Raw genomic sequence first — 19,003 nt, 5'->3', positions numbered from 1 at the left:
CCTTCGGGCTCCTCGGCTTCAGCCTCTGGGTTCAGTCAGCCAACAAAGCTGGACCAAGCGAGAGGACCTCACAGCCAGTTTGGAAAGGGCATACTTGCCCCAGTGCCCAGTCCACTGGCCAGGACCTCCACCAGGGCTGCTTCTAACCACTGGAGGCTGGGAGGTGTCGTCAGCTTGCCTGACACGCGGAACCAGGACTGATGAACTTCTAACTACTCTTTGCCTTAGTAAGTTTTGTTGAGGCCTTAGTTTCAAAGAAGCTAGCAGAGATGCTCCCAAACTCTGTATCTGAAATTGTTAGGTAACTTCCTGATGGAGAAAGTATTCCTTAAATGGCTGAGGTGGGTTGAAGAAGGTGTGTGTGGAGTATCCTTTCTCAAGCCTCCCAGGTGCCTCTCTCTGCACAGGCGGCAGGAGGTTTACAATGTGTTCTCTGCATGAGTTCAGAGGATGGAAAGACAATTTGGGTCATGGCTGAGTGAGGTGGAGAACTCACTCGCGGGAATCTGGGCCCCCTGGATCTGGTATACAATAATGATGCCAAGATTTGGGGGCATTTATGGGAGCTTGTCAGAAAAAAAGCTCATTTCTCCCCTTCCTCTTGACTTTGGTTTGCAACTCAGCAGCTCCCATCTGGAAGCCCAGGCTGCTGAGGCCAGTCATCCACCCACCTCCCTCCCCCTCCCCCTCCCGCACCCCCACTGCAGCTGGCCCATTTCCATGATCTTAGCAACCTGTGATCTCCTGGCTCCTCCTCCAAATATTTGCTCCGACAGGCAGTTGAGCCTCTCCCGCTGGCTTCTAAATACCCTTGTGTTTGTTTTATTTTTTAGCGTTACCAACAGACTCATGGATAAAAACATCAGCTAATGATTGCTATGTGCTCATATATTAACTCATTTAATCCTCAGATTGCTTAAGTGCCTCGTCCTTCGATTTCCTCTTCTGTGAAATGAGGGTGAGAATAGCTGTTCCCACCATCCATTCTTCATTTCTTCTTTTCTGATAGACCTTCCACCTCTACCACCACCACCGAGTTTTAGCTGCACAAGACTGCCTGGGATAATGAGTAACTTTTCCAGGCTTCCTGAGGCATATGACTAAGTTCTGGACAATGGGATACTCTGTATAATATGCAGAAATGTCATGTGCAACTTCTGGGGAGTGTCCCAAGGAAGCAAGTGTGCCTTTCTTTAACTATTTCTCTTCCTGCTGGCTGAAATATGTATGTGACAGCTGGTTCTTGGGCAGCCTCCTTGTGCTAGGAGGAAGACACTATTGAGGATGGCAGAGCAGAAGAATACTACCGAATCATATAACAGCCTAGGGCTCCTTCCCTTTGAATATCATTTAACTGGCAGAAAAGTTAACCACTGTCACATTTAAGCTCCTGATGCTTGATCAGCATTGGCATCACTGGTAATGTGTTGGGAATGCAGAATCTCAGCCTCCACCCCAGACCGGCTAAATCAGAGTCTGCATTTTAACAAGATCTTCTGGTGATCTGTGTGCATAATAAAGTTTGAGAAGCCCTGGTTTGACCTACTGTTATTTGAGAGGCACCTGTCACTCACAGCTCAGCTACTGAATTCGGACCAGAGCACCACTCCCTTCACATCTGGGAGGACTACATGCGATCATTAGGTGAAGCACCTAGCACAGGGCTCTGCCCAGCATGGGAGCGACAGTGAGCAGGTTATGCGGCCTGGGGGGCAAGGGGGATTCTGTGATAGAGCACAGATTGATGGCAACATTGCCATCTGTACCGTAGGCCCAAAGACAACCCCTGACTCTGCAAAATCTTGGAGACGGAGCAGAGAGGGTGCAGTGTTTGTTGAGTAACAAATTGTTTTGCCTAAGCCCTTTTTTGAAACCAGGGAAGGGAAAGTTCCTTGGGATGAAGCTTACAGAGCCCGCCTCATAGCTGGACACCAAATGAGGCAGGTCTAGGGGGCCGAGGGGGAAGGAGGTTTTAGAATGTTTTTGCCAAAGCCCTTAGCATGGGGGGCGGCACAAAGGGCCCCTCCATGCTGTACCAGCTTCTGCTCTCTGAGGCCAGCACCCTGGTTGCAGAGGGGGAAACCTGGCTGGTGACTGGGGGTGCAGCTGCACTTCTCCCCCATTTTCCAGCCGGTCACCCCTCATCTCTCCTGTGGTGTGACTGACCAGAAGGAGCCTTCTGAAGCTCCTCATTGCAGCCTGAAGGACACATTGGCCTCATGTCCGTGGGGATGAAGAGAGCCAGAAAGTGCGGCCAGCTGCGTGGGGCATCTTTGGGGAAGGATGGCATTTTTCTGCTCCTGGAAGTAAGGAAGGTGGTCCTGAGGCAAGGGGCCCTGCAAAAATGCCTGCATTCAGCGGATGCAGGGACAATTCCTGAAATGCAAGGGGGGACAGCTCATGTGCCAGGCTGGGCCTGCATTTCTACGGGGTCTGCTGGCACTCAGCCCCTCAGGTGGGCTTGGGTGAGTACCGCTGCTGGGAGGTGCACAGATCCCTGGACCTAGCTCGGGGCGCCGTGCATGTGCATGCATGTGTGTCTTTCTCTATGTCTCCACTGTCCCTCTCCAACTCAGCAACTTCCCCAATGCCTGGAAGCGGACTCCCACAGCAATTAAGAAGGCTCTGGAGCTAGACTACCTGGTTGCTGAAATCCCAGCTCTGCCGTGTACCAGCGGTTCAATCATGGACAATTTACTTCTCTGCTGAGCCAGTTTTTTCATCTGCAACATGGTGGTCAGAGGGTGTGAAGTACAGCCCTCACAATGAGCCCTTGCTGAATGAATCGGAGTGGCTTGTATTAACACCCTGGAGCTTGCCCGGTCCCTGCTGTCCTCGCCCAGCATGACCCACGAGGGCTCCACGCTGAGCATGCTGGGTGGAGGGCTCCACCACGCAGGGGACCTAGAGAGCAGAAACGGTCCCTCCTTCGTGCTCAGAGTAAGCCATCAGGAATTTCTTCTCGTGTGAAATCCTGTTAAGTCCTTGCAGTTACAAACGAAAGGAGATTCTGTTTCTCCAGGGCCACTGATCCCTTAATTAGCTCTCCCTGTTACCTGGGTTCATTTTAAGGTGACAGGATGATCAACCTCGAGGACGCGATTCGCAGAGGTGCTGCCGTGCGTGCCGACCACCCGGCCCTCTCCGCACCAGCACTCAGCGCCTAATCTCTTTTTTATAATCATCTTTCTGCTTGAATCTGTGCTTGGCCGTGTAGGGACTCCGGAATTTCGTGCAGCTAAATGTCTACCTGGTAGCTACCATCCTGTCTTTTAAAGCAGGAATTCTTTCAGTGGAATTTTACTCAGGGGCTGAGAGGGCTATTTGGGGGCAGGGTAGGGAATCACAGAGCCACGGGCTGGAGTGGGTTCCCTTGGCCTGCCCACTGTCACCCAGCCCCGACTGAGCTGAGCTCTGGCAGATGAGGGCGGGCAGAGGGGCTGGTCTGCTCAGCAGGACCCACTGGAGGGTTCCCATGCTGAGACAAGGATTCAAGTGCAAGCAGTCGATTTCAAAGGTGATCCCAGGAAACGCTGTAGGGGTGGGCACGTGAGACGGGAAAGGGTGCGGGCTGCCGTTGGCAAACCTCCCTGAGACACTGCTGGGCATGCTCGGAGGCCAGGGTATTTATCTCCCTCCTTCCTCCCTGTCCTGGAGAGGCTGCTTTGGGGACAGAATTTCCCAGCCTGTCAGCCGGCGATAAGCTGTTGCCTGTGGTAGAAGTGGACCTCAGGGAGCTTTGAGCCAAACCTGACCCATTACGGTTGGTGTCCAGGCCCCTGGCCAGGGGCCTGGGCAGCATGTAACCGGAGGCAGCCCAGGGGAGGCTGAGGATTTGGCTGGTGTTGGTGGGTGGGGAGCTGCTGGGTGATGGGGGGGGCAGGAGGTGGGCACTTCGCCATCAGGCGGGAAGAGACTGCTTCCGGTGAAGCCAATGGCGCAGAGGACATCAGAGCCTTGGATGCCAAGAGGACCCTGATGGTAGTGCTTAAACCCTTCGTTTAGAAACAATTGTGTTGTAAAAATGTATGAATGTTTTCATTGTAAAAAATGTAAAATATACATTACACGAAATTTACCATTTCAACCTTTTTTAAATGTACAGCTGTATGGCATTAAGTACATTCACACTGGTGCAGCATTTTTAAAAGTTTTGAACATTTATTCTTGAGAAGGACACAGCAACTGTGGTCTATTTTCAGGGGCTGTTGGTACCTCTGTGTGCAGGGCTGGTCAGCAAAACACCCGAGTGTCCTGTGCTGAGGAGCTGGAAGTGCACAGGGGACCACGGCCCTGTGGGCCATGCCTGCGGTGTCCCTCGGTCGTCTGTCTGCCCTGCCAGCGCCAGCACCAGTGCCAGCGCCAGCACAGCCCACTTGGGCCTGACCCCAACTTGGAGAAAAGCACTTAATCCCCTGGCTGCAGAGGAGAGCTTGGTGCTGGTGGTGGAATTTCTCTCCACCGGGGGCCAGAACTTGTTCTGATCCTGAAATAGCTCCTGCCCTCTCCCTGGTTGGAACCCACGGTTTATTTATACCCACCCTATTGAGGAGTGTCTCTCTTCCCTCTTCCTCAGGGTAGTAGCCGTGGACAGACAAACAAACTGCACCGTCATGCTGCAATTGGGGCCACAATCCCTCTCTCTGTCTTCTCTGCCTTTACTGTGGAGCCGGGGGTCTGGGGCTGCACTTGGGGGACCACACGGGTGCCAAGGAGGCAGGGCACAGCTCAAGGAGGTGGCATTTCTGGTGACCCAGACACCTCTGCTACCTAACCAGGGCCCATTTCTGGGGCATCAGATTGTTTCCCTGGAGACTCACCATGTGGTGTCTGCGGGGCAGCTTTTCATTGTCCCTGCAGGTGGCCTCAGCGGTTGCATTATGAGAGGAGGCTGGGGGCCAGCCCTGCGGCCGGCCGTTCTGCGTTGGGGTGAGGGTGTTCCCGGCCTCACTGTAAGACCTTTCACTGAATTTCCCAGAGCGCCTTCTGAGCCAGCATTCTGGGGTCAGGACCTCCACTGGGTGAAAAGGTTATTAGGCTCACAAAGGGCTGCTGATGTTGCCAGACATGCAAGGCCAGATGAGCCCTGGCGATCAGCACCCTGCCCAAAGCCAAGGAGTTTTCAGTCTTGTTTGTTTCTCCCCTCTGCAGATTTCACACCTTGCCCTCTTTCTCTTCTTAGCTGCTTCTTTTTCTCCCCGTCTCTGCATCGGCCTCTGTGGCCCAGGGTTTCCTCTGTGTGTCTCTCTGTGCCTGCCTCTGAACGCCTCGGTACCCTGATGTCGTCACTCTGGGTCTCTCTCGGCATCTCTTTGGCTGTTTCTTTCTCTTTCTTGGTCTGGCTGTCTCAATCTGTGGGTCTGTCTTTTATCTCGGTTTCTTTCTGTTCTGTCTCCCTCTGTTTCTGTCTCTTACTTGCTCTCTGTCTATCTCTCTTTCTTGGTGTCTTTGTGTCTCTCTGTCTCTCTCTCTGCTTCTGTCTCCCTCTCTCTCTCTGGCCCAATCCAGAAACCTTGGCGCGGGGACATGGGTGAGTCAGGGCCACTGCAACTGGAGAACACAGGGAAAGCAGCCAGGGCCGGTCTATCTGAAGGGGAACAATCGGTTTACTTTCCGGGGAGAAACCCAGGCACATACACTGTCCAGTGTCCTGTGCCTCCCCTGTCCCATTGGCCCCTTGGGGGAACTGGGGCGCCAGCCGCCGTCCCACCCCACACGCCCCCATCACGGGGCTGCCGCTCTGCCCTCAAGGCCGGGCCAGACTTAACAGGGAAGAGAAGTAGCACAAGACATTCCACATTCGAGAGATGCTCAGATTTTGTATGCAACCAATTAATTAATTTTATCATTTACAGGACATTTGAGCAGTTTATTTTTTTATTTTTTATATGTGTTTTAAAATTTTTTCTTTTTAAAAAAATTTTTTCACCTTTCTTTTCTTTATTGGAGTTCAAACCAACATTTCTTTTTTCTTTTTTTTCACATTTTTAATTGTTGTTCAAGTATAGTCATCTCCGTTTGACCCCCCACAGCTGCCCCCCACCCCAGCCATCCCTAAATGCCTACATGGTCACAAAATGACCTGGGAGATCTTGTTGGGAAAACTTTACATTTTGCCATCACTTATATATTTGAGTAAAGGTGGCCTTCATGTTTACCTGTGCATTTAGGAGGCCTGGGGACTGTCCTGCCCCCTGGGGAGCAGCCACAGTGTCCCAGAGCCAGAGGGGGCCCCCATGTGAGGGGCCAAGAGCCGAGTCTGTCCCCACCACCCCTGGTTCACAGCACCGCCTCCCCGCCACCTTAGACATGCCAGGTTAGACCTCTCCTGTCTGCCCAGAATGCCGACTCTGGCCTTAGGACGGCTGACTGAATGCTTGTCTGCTGTCTGGCCCTGCCCCTAGGCAGTCACAAAAGCGAGGACAACAAAGGGAGGGCCAAGACAAGCTACAGTGGGCAGAGCACAGGCAGAGCACGAGGTCTGCTGGCATTTGGGAATGGCACGTCCGGGAGAGGGCAGCTGACCAGGGACGGCTTGCCTATACAGTGGGGGAGGACCTTCTGGCAGGAGCCCAAAGGTCCTGGGGTGGGAACTGGCATGGAGTGCATGAGGGATGGAGGTTCAAGTCCAGCTGGGGGCATGAGGGGTGCTTGAGCAATGGGTAGCATGGGCACTGCCTTCCTGAGCGGGAGCCGACCTAAGGTGCTACCCAACCCAAGAATACAGAAGCTTGGCCTTGCATGTGCACGTGCACACGTGCCTCTGTGTGTGCCTGTGTGTGTACTTGCATGTGGGTGGTGTCTTAGCAATCTTTCACTGGCCTCCCATCTGCACTGGTCCCCCCTCATACCCCATCTTGCAAATCCTTCACTCTGTGATCCCACAGAAAGGGTGGGCAACAAGCAACAACAGAGCAAGGTTTTTTAAAGCTGGGAGAGGGGATGAGGGTCGGAAGGCTGAGCCTAATCTACATGCTCGCTTCACCCATGAAGGCGGGGGGTCCGAGATTTCTGCAAATCCCCTGAGAGGCTGGTTCATGTGACAGCTTTATTCTCAGCACCCCATAGTTGACTCAGTTGTTCACCGACAGGAGAACAGCTCACTCACATGTGGTCCATCCACACAGTGGAATACCACTACTCATAGAAAGGAAACTGTGAGGCCCTGGGTGGGAAGATCAATTGGTTAGAGCATCGTTCTGATAGGCCAAGGTTGTGGGTTTGATCCCCGTCATGGCACACACAAGAATCAACCAACAAATCCATCAGTACATGGAATAACAAATTGGTGTTTCTCCTTCTCTCCTTTCTTCTTTTTAAAGTCAATTAAATAAAACAAACCTGCAATAACGGGCTGGTCTTCTCTGTGGTTCCTTTTTTTTTTTTTTAATCTCATAGACAGTATGTTAAGCTACAGAGGACGGGCACCAGAAAGTGTATGATTCTGCCCTGTGAGAGTCCAGTGCAGATGAGAGCATTCCCGGGGGTTCACAGCAGATCTGTGGTGCCTCAGGGTGGGGAGGGGTGACGGGGAGGGGCGTGCGGGGTTTCTGCAGTGAGGGAAATATTCTGTATCTCAGTGGGGTGCTTGTTACATGGGTACAAACACTTGCCAACACTCATTGAATTGCAGCTTTAAGATCTACTTTACTGTATGTAAATTGTAACTCAGTTAAAAAAATAGGCAGATGATGACTAAAAAGAAACAAAGAAAAAGAGGGAAAGGGTGGGGAGCAGAAAGAGCAGGATGTGGTCTGGCTTCTTAAGGGTAAACTGAGGCACCCACCAAACGTTAAAACCAGGCTCACAAACACGGGTGTGTCGCTCAGCCGCTGTGGCTGCCCAGAGCCATGGGCAGGGACCCGGGTGCGAGGCCCCTGAAACTGCTCACCTCCGGTGCCTCCCTGGCTCTCCCTGGTCCTAACTGGTGAGGGCCCTGTGGGCAGAGCCTCGCTGGTCTCAAGAGCAGCCCCAAATCCTCATTTTCATGTGAAATCTCCCTGTTTAAACGTTGGCAGCTAACGACTGAATTGCAAATCATAAGCGGACTTCACAGAATACATCCACCCTGTGGCCAGCTACCCCTCATCTTAAAACTCCAGTCCTTGGTCCTTGGGGCATTTCAGTCGATAGTGGGGCTGCTGGGGGTCCCTCTGTGTTTGGGGCACACGGAAAAGTCGGACACAGGTGGACTCCAGCAGGCAGTGGCGGGGTCTGGGCCCAGGTGCTAAGAGGCCCTCGGGCCCAGTCCGGAGGAGCAGTGGGCGCGTGGGGAAGGAAGACCTCTGAGGGCGCACATCCTCACTGTGATGGGATATGGGAGACGGGGCCAGGGCTCTGGTTTGGCTGGAATGCCAGTTTCCCCCAGGACACCCAGTAGGGAAAGCCCACCGGAGGTCTCTCTGGAAGACTCGGCTCCCTGCCCCCTCTCAGAGGTACCCCAAAGTCCTGCCACAGCCCAGGGCCCTACTCCTTCCCTCACCCAAGCCCAGGGCCTGCTGGGCTGCTACCCTCTCTCCTCAGGCCCCCTCCAGCTCTGGTGGCACCAGGGTCCCCATCCCAGCCCCACAAGGGGCCTCAGGTGGGGACTCCTCCCCACCCCTCAGCCTCCTTGTCGTTACAGTGGGTGTCACAGCAGCTGTGGGGCCTCAAGGGGCCATACCCACAAAGGCACATGGGTGTTCACAGCCCAGTGGACTGGCCCGCCGTGCGAGATCTGAGCCTAGAGTTCTGGACAGAAACTACAGGGGAGGGTGTCATGGGGGCGTCCTGGGGGCCTCTCCCAGAGGGATTCAGCCTCACCCTCACCCAGGGACTCTGGCAGGCAGCACAGTGGTTCACCTGTCTCTGCCACTTACTCCTGTGAGACCCTAGGCTACTTACTCCCCTCTCTGTGCCTCCGTTTCCTCTTTTCCACAATAGGAAAATGACAGTCCTCTACCTCATAGGGTTAACACGAGTTAATACACACGAAGCACTCACAGTCCTAGCCCATAAATGCTTGCTAACTAGGCTTTTCCCTGCTGGGGAAGCAACTGAAGGCCGATTGTGGCTGGATGTTAATAAAAGACTGTCTTTCCTGTAAGTGAAAAGATTGAGCATTCATTCTCAGTTTGAGTCACTGCAGGTGAGTAAGGTGGAGGCTTTGCCCTCAAAGAGAATGTGGGTGCACATCCCAGCTCAATGGTGTGCATCTGTGGCCAGCTGGAGAATTGTTTTAGCTCTTTCCTCCCTCGTCCCACGGGGGTGGCCTACTTCCTGCCTCTCATGCGGGACTTGGCCACGTGACTGGCTTTGGCCTCTGGGACCTCAGCAGGGGCGGAGCAAGCGGGGGGCTGAGAGGTAACTGCGCAGTGGGCCTGCTCTCTCCTGCGGCTGCGCCCCTGCTTCCCGCAGCTCGTCCAGGCACCATGGCCATTGAGAGGGTCTTACAAAAACTATCTCCTCCTGTTCCTACCACTATTCCAGTAGGAATACTGTTGTTGTCCCACTGTGCAAAGAAACGGGCCCCATGGGGTCCCGAGACTTTGACCCCAATCATCCTGTTGGACAGTGGCAGCAGGACCCACCACTTCTTGTCTGAGTCAGAGCTTGGGAGTCAGCTTCTTCCCAAGCGGGAGCTCCTCCAGGGTCACACTCCCCATTACACCACCCTGCCCCCTCCGGTAGGCAGGGGCACCCACATTCCCTGCTTAGGCATTGAACTAGACCCTCTCCGAAAGAGAACATTTGCCCCAGTGAACCTAAGTAAGGGTGCGTCTGGAGTGGAACCAGCAGCTGACTGTCGGTGGGAGGTTAGAAGGGGGCAGGTGATGGATGCTGATTTCATCAGAGGAGGCTGCAGACTTTGTGGGTGCTGCCTCCAGGAGCCCTCCCAGCTCCAGAGGGGAGAGGCGATGCTTCTGTGCCCGCAGAGATGGGGGTGGGTGCGGGGAGGAATCCTGGCTGGGGGAGGCCTCCGAGAGCCCTGAGTCAGAGCCCGCACCGGCCAGCTGGTCCTCCAGCGTGCAGGAGTCCCACGAAACTCATAGCCTCACTGGACTCTGAGTGCAACAAAGGAGGAGGTCGGCGGGGGGGGGGGGGGGGGGGGGCTGGCGCGCACCGAGTCAGGAAGTGGCTGCGAACAGAGACCCCGCGGCCCACCACCGACTGGCCTCATTCTCACCACCTGGAGGAGGGTGGGGCGTTGGAACTACCGCGAGGAAGTGTTACTTCTCATGGGAAATTCGTTTCTCACGAGCACATTCAGAGACCCCCGACATGCCGCAGACCTCATGCTGTTCCGTTCGCACTGCAACCGCAGCAGGTGGGTACTCCAGCTCCCGTTTAGTGGCGGGGAAACTGAGGCGCAGTGAGATTAAATGACTTGACCGAGGTCACTCCGCCGACAATCACATCCAGGTGTGCGGGGCGTCAGAGTCACAGTCTTTGGGGAAAGTTTGGCTCAGTTCTTGTTTCTGCCCTGATTACAGACGTAGCGCATGCCCGGGGCTCCTGGCTCGTCTTCTGTGAGGGTGTGTTTACCAGTTAATAACATTCGTTTTGCATCAGGGCATTCAAGTCAGCTTGCTAAAGCTTACCTCTGAAGCATTTTGATTTCTGTAATTGTCAATGGTCTGAGGTGAAAATTACTCTTTTTTTTTTAAAATCCTCACTCGAGGATAGGTTTATTGATTTTGAGGGAGAGAGAGAGAGAAACATCCATCGGTTGCCTCCCATATGTGCCCCCACCGGAGGTCAAAGCCCCGACCTAGGTATGTGCCCGACTGGGAAGCAAACCCACACGGGACCGTGCTCCAACCAACTGAGCCACTCGGCCAGGGTGGGAATCACTCTTACACACATGCCAGCTGCTGCCGCCTTGTCGCACAGCACACAAAGCACAGGTCAGTCTTTTCTGGGCCACTCTGGTGACTAATGTGGAAGCTGCTCCGAAGCAGTAACACCGATGCCCTTCCAAACCCCTGACGTGCCTGGACTACTCCCTCTGCACGCAAGGGTCCCCACTTCTAGCTTCATGGGACAGCTTTTACGAGCTGCCCCCATTGTCATAGTATCCACTGCAAGTCCCACTGCCGTCGAGGCCCTGCATTGCTGTCGCCAAGGAGACGTGGCAGCCAGACCCTTTGGGTGTGTGTAGACCGTGTGTTCAAATTCGCGGCAACAGCTGATGGGCCTTCAGCAGGATTCGGTGACACTGACAGAGCCTGTCGCGGCTCCTCCAGGTCTCGTCTGCTTCCTCCACAGCTCTTGAAAGCTGTGTCGGGGACCTTTGTGTTCCCGCAGGCCTCACATCTGGCACAGGGAAGGTCTGCACAGGATGCGCAGTGTAAGGAAGACCTGGTGGCTGGAGCGAGCTGGGAGAGTAAAGTCCCTGCATCGGAGACTATTGAAAAGGGCACATCCGCACTGTTTTTCTTCCTACTCTTTCTCTGGTGCTGTGAACAGTGTCTGAAACGCTCCTCACCTAAGAGTTCAGCGATGTGCGTGGGCCCAGAGGGGTGTGTCCATGTGCCCATGGGGTCCGTCTGCACGTGTCCTTTCCTTGGGTCCTACCAACCATATATGGGTACAGTTTCATGGAAAGAGAGAGAGGAAGGGGGGGAGGGGGAGGGGAGGGGAGGGGAGGCGGGAGGAGGGAGGAGAGGAGGGTGTTTGCTATAAGGCAGGCAACCCCAGCCCCCACTGACCGGCAGCACCCACCCTGTGATGATTCTGGCTATAGATTTATTTCTCTTTTCCTGAACTTTATCTGAATGGAGTCCTCCTTGTTTGGCTGTGGGGGCTCGCCCTGATGAGATTCATCCACGCTGTGTGTACCGAGTTCATTCCCTCTCTGTCCAGTGGCTTAGGGCTCCCGAGGTTTGCTCATTCGCTCACCCACCCATAGACGTGTGCATTGTTCCCTTTTGGAGCTATTTGGGTGTCTAAGCCTTTCTGCTGGACACGCATTTCATTGTTCTCGGGTAAATCCCTCGGGGTGTGACTGCCTGGTAGTGTGCGTGTAGCTTTCTTAGAAGCTGCCAAACTATTTCCCAAAGTCATTTCCCACCACAAATGATGAGAGTTCCAGTTTCTCCGCGTCTTTGCTCTCCCATCAGAACGGCCTGCTGTTACTGGAAGAATTGTGGATTCTGTCGTGGTTGGTTGCTTTCCTCCTGCCCCCTCCTCCCTCCTGCAGCCACGGCACAGCGCCCCAGTCTCCAGGGAAGGGGGTGAGGGCGGGGGAAGGGGGGGGGCATCACAAAAGTGTCAACTGTAAAAATAAAGAAAAAAAAGTTTTAAAACATGCAGTGCCTGACTTCTTTTCCCTTAAATTGTCAAATACAAAGTGACAACAGCCACCACCACAATAGCTGTCCAGTGTGAATGAATCAAAACTCTACCTATTTTTGTGGTCAGATTGGCAAAAAATATATTTTTGGGTGTGCCACAGAATTTTAGAAATTAGTCGCTGTGTGACATGAGATGAACAGGTTGAAAATCACTGCCCCGGACAGCCCTACGGATGATTCTGTCCGGTCCCCACCTCTTGTTCCATCAACGAGGAGCTAAGATGGGGGCCCAGAGAGGGCAGGTAACCGGCCTGAGGGCAGCCAGCAAGAAGCAGGGGCAGGATGGAAACAGGATTTCCTTGCACATGCTCCTTCCCGACACCAGAAATGTCTCCCTAGTCTTGTCCGTCTTTCCTCCTTTTGCCCCAGCCTCTCTGCCTGTGCTGATGCTGTTCTGTCATCCCAGTGCAGATCCTCAGGGGCCCATCGGGGGCAGCCTCACTATTTGGAGGTGATTCCTTAAATCAACCCAAGTTCAGCTTTGCACCTTAGATATTGTAGAAGTTCACCCCCAACACACAGGCCCAGAGTGGCGTGCAGGTCCCAGAGAGGCCCTGGAGTCCCCAGACCGCAGGGGCTCTCCCCGCCCAGGCCCCCAGGCACCACCTGCAGTTGGGCCCTTTGAGGAAGCCCAGCAGGAGCCCCTCCCAGTCCCCCGGGTACGTGGAGCAGCATGGGCGCCTTCCCCCCTTCCTCCCTGCTCAGGGCCTTGACTCCACTCCGTGCCTACTGCTCTGGAGCACCACCCCGCCCCCCCACCCCAGCCCCTCACTCTCTGTCAAACTGCCCAGTCAGCTCCACGTTTCAGCTCAAACTTCACTTCCTTGGGGAAACCTGCCTGCCTTTCTCCCAGGCTGGGGCAGATCGAGTCCCCTCTTTGCTTTTCAGTCCACCTTTTCCAGACTCACCAGTTGTCTGGCCTGGACCTGTCAGGAGTACAGGGGGGCAGTAAGTTCCCCTAGGGCAGTCCCTTGGCTGGGCTGCAGAGTGTGACCCTCAGGATGCAGGGCTCACTTGGCCTGTCACATCCACATTGGAGGGCAGTGAAGTCCGGGCCCCCTATGTCAGCATGTTTCTGCAGCCCCTCCTTGTGGCGGGGTGTGCTGGCCGGTGGGGACACTCCCCATGCATCAGGCCCTTCACTTACTGTAGCTCGTCTGCTCTTCACACATGTCCCAAGAGGCAGGTGATGTATCCCATTTCCAGGTAAGAACATGGAGGTTCAGAGAGGGTGTGCAATTAGCTCAAGGACACACAGCTCGTGTGGAGAGGCCCCTCCTGAAACCAGATCCACGGGCTGTCCCATCTCAACTTCCTGCCACCACACACCTTTGCCACGAGAGGTTTGTTGCGCTGGGTTCATAACAGGGAGTTGCACAAATTGCAGCACATGAACCACAGAATTAGGCAGAAAGTTTGAAGTCAGCTCTGTACGGGAAAATCTGGGTCATTCCTTGAAGTCGGATTTGTTTATTCACAGAGAAGGGCCTGCGTCCCCGTGTCACAGCCGGGTCATACGTCATGACCTGCGTCCCAGTGTGATAAGGGGCTCTTCCCCAGGTGTTTCTGAGAAAAGAGCGCTGGGTGGAGAAGGTGTTTCGAAAACCTGGCGGAGCTGACGTCAGCAGCGAGGAGGGTAGCCCAGACCTCTCCCCGGGGTGGGGGAGGGTGGGAGAGAAGGGGTGATCTGTGGGGACACCGGAAACTTTCGTGGCAAGTGCTAATGGTGACTCACCATTGCCACTTAGCTGGAATTTTGCCCACGATCAGCTGCATTCTGGGAAAAGCACTTAACCAAAGCCCTCTCAGAAGAAGGCTCGGGGCCAGCATGCCCCTCCTCCAAACCTGGTTGTTATCTGCTCCAGGAACCAACCCCTGGGCCCCTAGGGGCACCCTCTGCCCCAACATCTGACCAGGACTCCAATCTCTGAGTAGACTAGGAGGGCACCCTAATCTACAGCAGGTTAAAAGCCTCTTTCCTTGCATTGCATCTGCCTCTGAGTGACAGCTATGGTTTAAAGCAACCCTCTTGACTGCAAAAAATTCTTCAAGATGTGTGGCCACTGAACTTCACACACTCTCCTGAGATGGGTAATATTATCATCACTTTTTAAAGGAATCCTTTGAATTTTTAAACTGTAGGCATTGACCCAGTAGTTGGTCATGAAATTAATTTAGTGGGTCAGGCTCAGCACCAGTAAAATAAAAGAGTGAAAGGTGTTAGAATCAGAAAGCACCCACGTCGTATGAACAAGTTTGCCTCATGAACCTTCTACTTCTGTGTGTGTGTGTGTGTGTGTGTGTGTGTGTCCAGGGTGTGGCAGAGGCAGCTGACTCCTTCCTCTTACATAGTTGTGTCCCTAGGGAGGGGCTGCCCCACCAGGAATGACCACCCCCAGCCCCTGGACTCTGGGTGGGCCCCAGGATGACTGGCTCTTGCACGTGGAATGCGGTTGAAAATGGCATTTTCCTTGAGTCAAGGTGGCTGGGTCGCTGAACCACCACATACAGGAGAGCTGCCCGCAGCCAGGAAACCTCCCCACGCTGCTGTGTGAGAAACAGAATGTTCTTGTGTTAAGCCACTGATGTCTTGGGGCCTGTGAGTTGTAGCACCTGACATTATTGTGGGTCGTCCATTGTAAAATGTATTTCTTAATGTGGGTATGGTCAGAAAGGTTTGAGAAAAGCACCTGATCTAATCTAACCCCCTTATTTTTCAGATGGAGAAGCTGAGTGTCAGAGAAGGGGAGGGGCTCCCCAAAGTCTTCTGAAGGAGCCGGAGCGGAAATGCGGTGAGGCCTGGAGTGGGGCGGAAAGGACCGCTGGGCTGTGTCCTCATGGCCAGTGCTCCTGCAACCTCCGCGCACGCCTGAGGGATGGACCTGACATTCGTGCTCCCTGCAGGGGACCTCCACCCACAGCTGGGGACAGGAAAGGTGAACTCCTCTTGGCCCTGCTGAACTACCTCTCACCTGGCCCTGCTGAGGCCCTGTGGTTAACATCTCCACAGCACACCGACAGACTTTCTCTGAAAGTCTGAGTTTCTCTGAATTCTCTGAGGCACAGGATTCTGAGAACCCAGCGGCGGCCTTGCCCCCACCGTCGGAGCCCTTGGTGACTGACACGCACACAGGAACACACGCCCAGGAGCTGCCCCTCTGTGTTTTGCCACACAGGGAGTTTGGGCCCTGGTGCTGATGCTGACGGTGGGCAGGGGGAGGGTGTGGGAGCATCGGTAATGGAAACACACGGAGTCTGCTGTGTTCGTGCTGGCCTCGGTACCACAGAGGGGCCGAGCCCCCACCGGCCAGGTGCTCCAGGCTGCCAGTCAGCTGCCAGGGGAGGGGGCAATTGAGAGGGCAGGGCTACAGGCAGCTAGCTGCTTGCCCACATTGAACAAGTGAGTGCCAGGTTTGTGCCTTCCCCATTACCTCTCCCTGAGGTTATTGTGAGTATGAGTTAATAATGCAAGTGGTCGCGGGCATTTAACGGACTTGATTCTACTTGATTCCACCCCTGTGAGGTGGCCAAGCCTGGCATTTCTCCTTCCTCCCTCCCCGAGTGTTATACGTGAGGAAACGGAGGCTGACAGAGCTTACATTGTCATGCTCACGGTTCCCCCTCATAGGCTGAGAGTGGGCTGGAGCCCTGGCACCCTGAGGGTGGAGTCAGCCAGGCAGGGCACAGGGCACTGGCATTCAGTGGGCTCTAACTCTCCCCTGAATGAGCAGGGGTTGGTGAGAACACTGGCTTCTGTCTCTCCTCGATCTGTCAGGCTGGCTCTGGCTTTTTCCCTTGTTCATGTGGATGAAAGCAAGGAATGAACCAGAGGCTCAGGAAAAATCTCAGACAGGCTGGGTCTCAAGACCTGGGGAGGTAAGGGGGTTTCCCAGTACCCCCAAGCCCCCGCCCAGCATCTGGGCTCCTGGGGTCATCTACTTACCTCCTACCCCTTCACACACTGCTGTTAGGGCATTACTCACACTGCAGTGGTCTGGGCTCAGTCACTGCAAGGGAGTATGGGAAATGTGGTCCAGCTGTGCCCCTGCCCAGAAGGAGCGGGAACTGGACTTCCTGAAGAGTCTCTGTCACATCACTGTCATCTGAAATTATCTCCTTCCTTCATTTACAAGCACAATATATGGAACGAGAAAGTTAACCTTTCTCCCCCACCCAACTGCAGCTCCCTGAAGACAGGGGTCTCACCTATCATGTTCACTGCGTGTATCCAGCCCCCAGGACATAGTGAGTGCTCAGTAAATATGGGCGAATGAAGAGCTAAGCTCAGCCCGTGTTTTCAAGGGGGGAAATGCAAATTCCGTGCTTGGACGAGGGAATTGAGAGACGAGTCCTGATGGTAGGGCACCACTATTCAATCCAAAACTTGGTGGCTTGAAACAACACAGTCATTTTGTTTGCTTTCAGTTCTGTAGCTCAGGAAGGGTGCGGCAGGTGCACCTGTCTCAGCTCTGCACGGTGTCACCTGGGGCCGAAGGGCCCCCTCCCCAGGTGGCTCCCTTGAAGTTGGCCCCGGCTGTCGGTTGCACACGGGCCTCTCCACAGAGCTGCTCGGGCTTCCCTCCAGCGTGGGGTTCCCAGAGTGAGTGTGCCAAGAGACAGGGAGTAGAAGCTGCCTGCCTGTGTTAAGCTGTGGGCCCAGAAACTGACATTTTGTCATGTCCTCTGTAATCTTACTGGTTAGGAGGTCACGGATGCAAGATTCAAGGGGCTCTTGATGGGAAGAGCATCAAAGAGAAGGCCTCCTGGAGGAGAGGAGCGAGAAGCTACAAACCCTAAGGTCTGGATGGTACCTGTGAGCTCTCCTGTGTGGCCGAAGCAGCCTCCATGCAGCCTTGTCTGCCTGCCCTGAAGAGGCCTCCAGTCGACGGACACGGCAGACCGTCTCCTCCAAAAGTGGTGACACTTCCATTCTCAATGCGTTTCCCTTGCCACTGGCTCCTGGGACCCAGGCATGATCCTGCAAGGAAGCCCAGGCCGCATGCAGAAGCCACCTGCAGGAGTTCCAGCTGACAGCCTATGGTAAGGTCTCGGCATCTGCTGTCAGAAATCTAAATGAGCCCTGGCTGGTGTAGCTCAGTGGATTGAGTGCGGGCCTGTAAAACAGAGGGTTGCTGGTTCGATTCCCAGTCAGGGCACATGCCTGGGTTGTGGGCCAGGTCCCCAGCTGGGGGCATATGAGAGCAACCGCACATTGATGTTTCTCTCCCTCTCTTTCTCCTTCCCTCCCCCTCTATCTAAAAAAATCAATCAATCAATCAATCAATCTAAATGACCCACTGCCAGAGAATTCCAGCCCCCAGCGTCTGAGTCTTCCGTCTGAGCCCCCAGACTTGTACTATCTGTACGTCTGACCCATGCAATCCATGAGCATGTTAAGTGGTTTCATGCCACCAAGTTTTGGGTAATCTGAAATGCCACCACAGTAACGGGCCCAGCAGGCCCAGTGAAATGGAACAGCGGGACCTCCAGACAGCAGTGCCATGGCCAAGAGGGGGCTGGTGGTGCCTCACCAGAGACGTCTGGCACCTGAAGGTGGCATTCACCATGGTGAGCTGGAGAGCAACGAGAGGCGTTTTGGACAGAGGAGGCAGCAGGGGTGGCGCTTTGAGCTAGGAGAGGGGCTAGCAGGAGGAACACCAGTGGGGCTAGAGCAGAGCCCTGTGGGGTGGGGGTGGGTGGTCCAGGGAACAACTCCTCATCTCGAGGGCTCAAAGGAGGCCCCTTGGTCAGGTCTGCTTCCCAATGAGGCAGTGAGATGGACAGTCAGAGGAGCGAGGCCACCAGCCAGGCTCAGGTGGGCCTGAGGCCTCTGCTGTGGTGGGCAGTGGGGGAGAGGGCCGGATCAAGCTGTGGGGTGGACGAGGATGGGAAGCTGTGTAGGGACAGTGGCACCTGGACGGTAGGATGGACGCAGGACCAGGGCCATAGCTGAGGGAGCCGGAGCTGGGGATGCTTGTGTGGAGGGCCAAGTATGCCTTTGGGGGAGGGCAGTGGACGATGCTCCCCTCCTTACAGCGTAGCCTGTGCTGGCCCTCCCTCCCCAGGAGGAGGCCCTGGGGAAGTGACATCCTCTGCAGCCCTTTCACCCCTTCAGCTATACCACATGACATGCCCCTTCACTCCCGAGTCCGAGACTTGGGAGGGTTCCCGCTGCTGGCTGCTGTCTTGGCTACAGCCAGGATGAGGTCAGGCCCTGAGAAGCCTTTGGGGGTTCCCCCGGCTGGGTGTACTTCCTGGCTAGAGCTGCATGATGGGACAGCATCAAGGTCCTTAGTGAGGGGCCAACCCCCTACCGCACGTGCCTGGGGGAGAATGCGAGTGGCTGGGCTGCATTATGAGCGGGAAGTGGGGGTGGCCCCTCACCTGACCACGAGGGACGTCTGGCCGACTCGCGCTGGGTCCTGCTCACCAGTCTCCCCTGAGCCTCCTGGAGCCGCCCCAGCTAGGACTTCCTCAGGTTTCCTTGGGGTGTAAAGCTTTGTCAGCACGCCTGCCACCCTTGCCTGGCAAACCGAGGGGCATTTGTGTGTCCCCAGCCCCTGAGCAGCCTCACACTTCGAGGGGTTCAGTTGAGTCAGCTGAAGGAACAAGTGAACCAACGTTGAGTGAATTCTCCAGGTCAGCATGTCATCTGTACGTGTTTCCAG

The sequence above is a fragment of the Phyllostomus discolor genome, chromosome 7 (assembly GCF_004126475.2).
Source record: "Phyllostomus discolor isolate MPI-MPIP mPhyDis1 chromosome 7, mPhyDis1.pri.v3, whole genome shotgun sequence".
Lineage (NCBI taxonomy): Eukaryota > Metazoa > Chordata > Mammalia > Chiroptera > Phyllostomidae > Phyllostomus > Phyllostomus discolor.
This window is presented reverse-complemented; position numbering follows the sequence as displayed.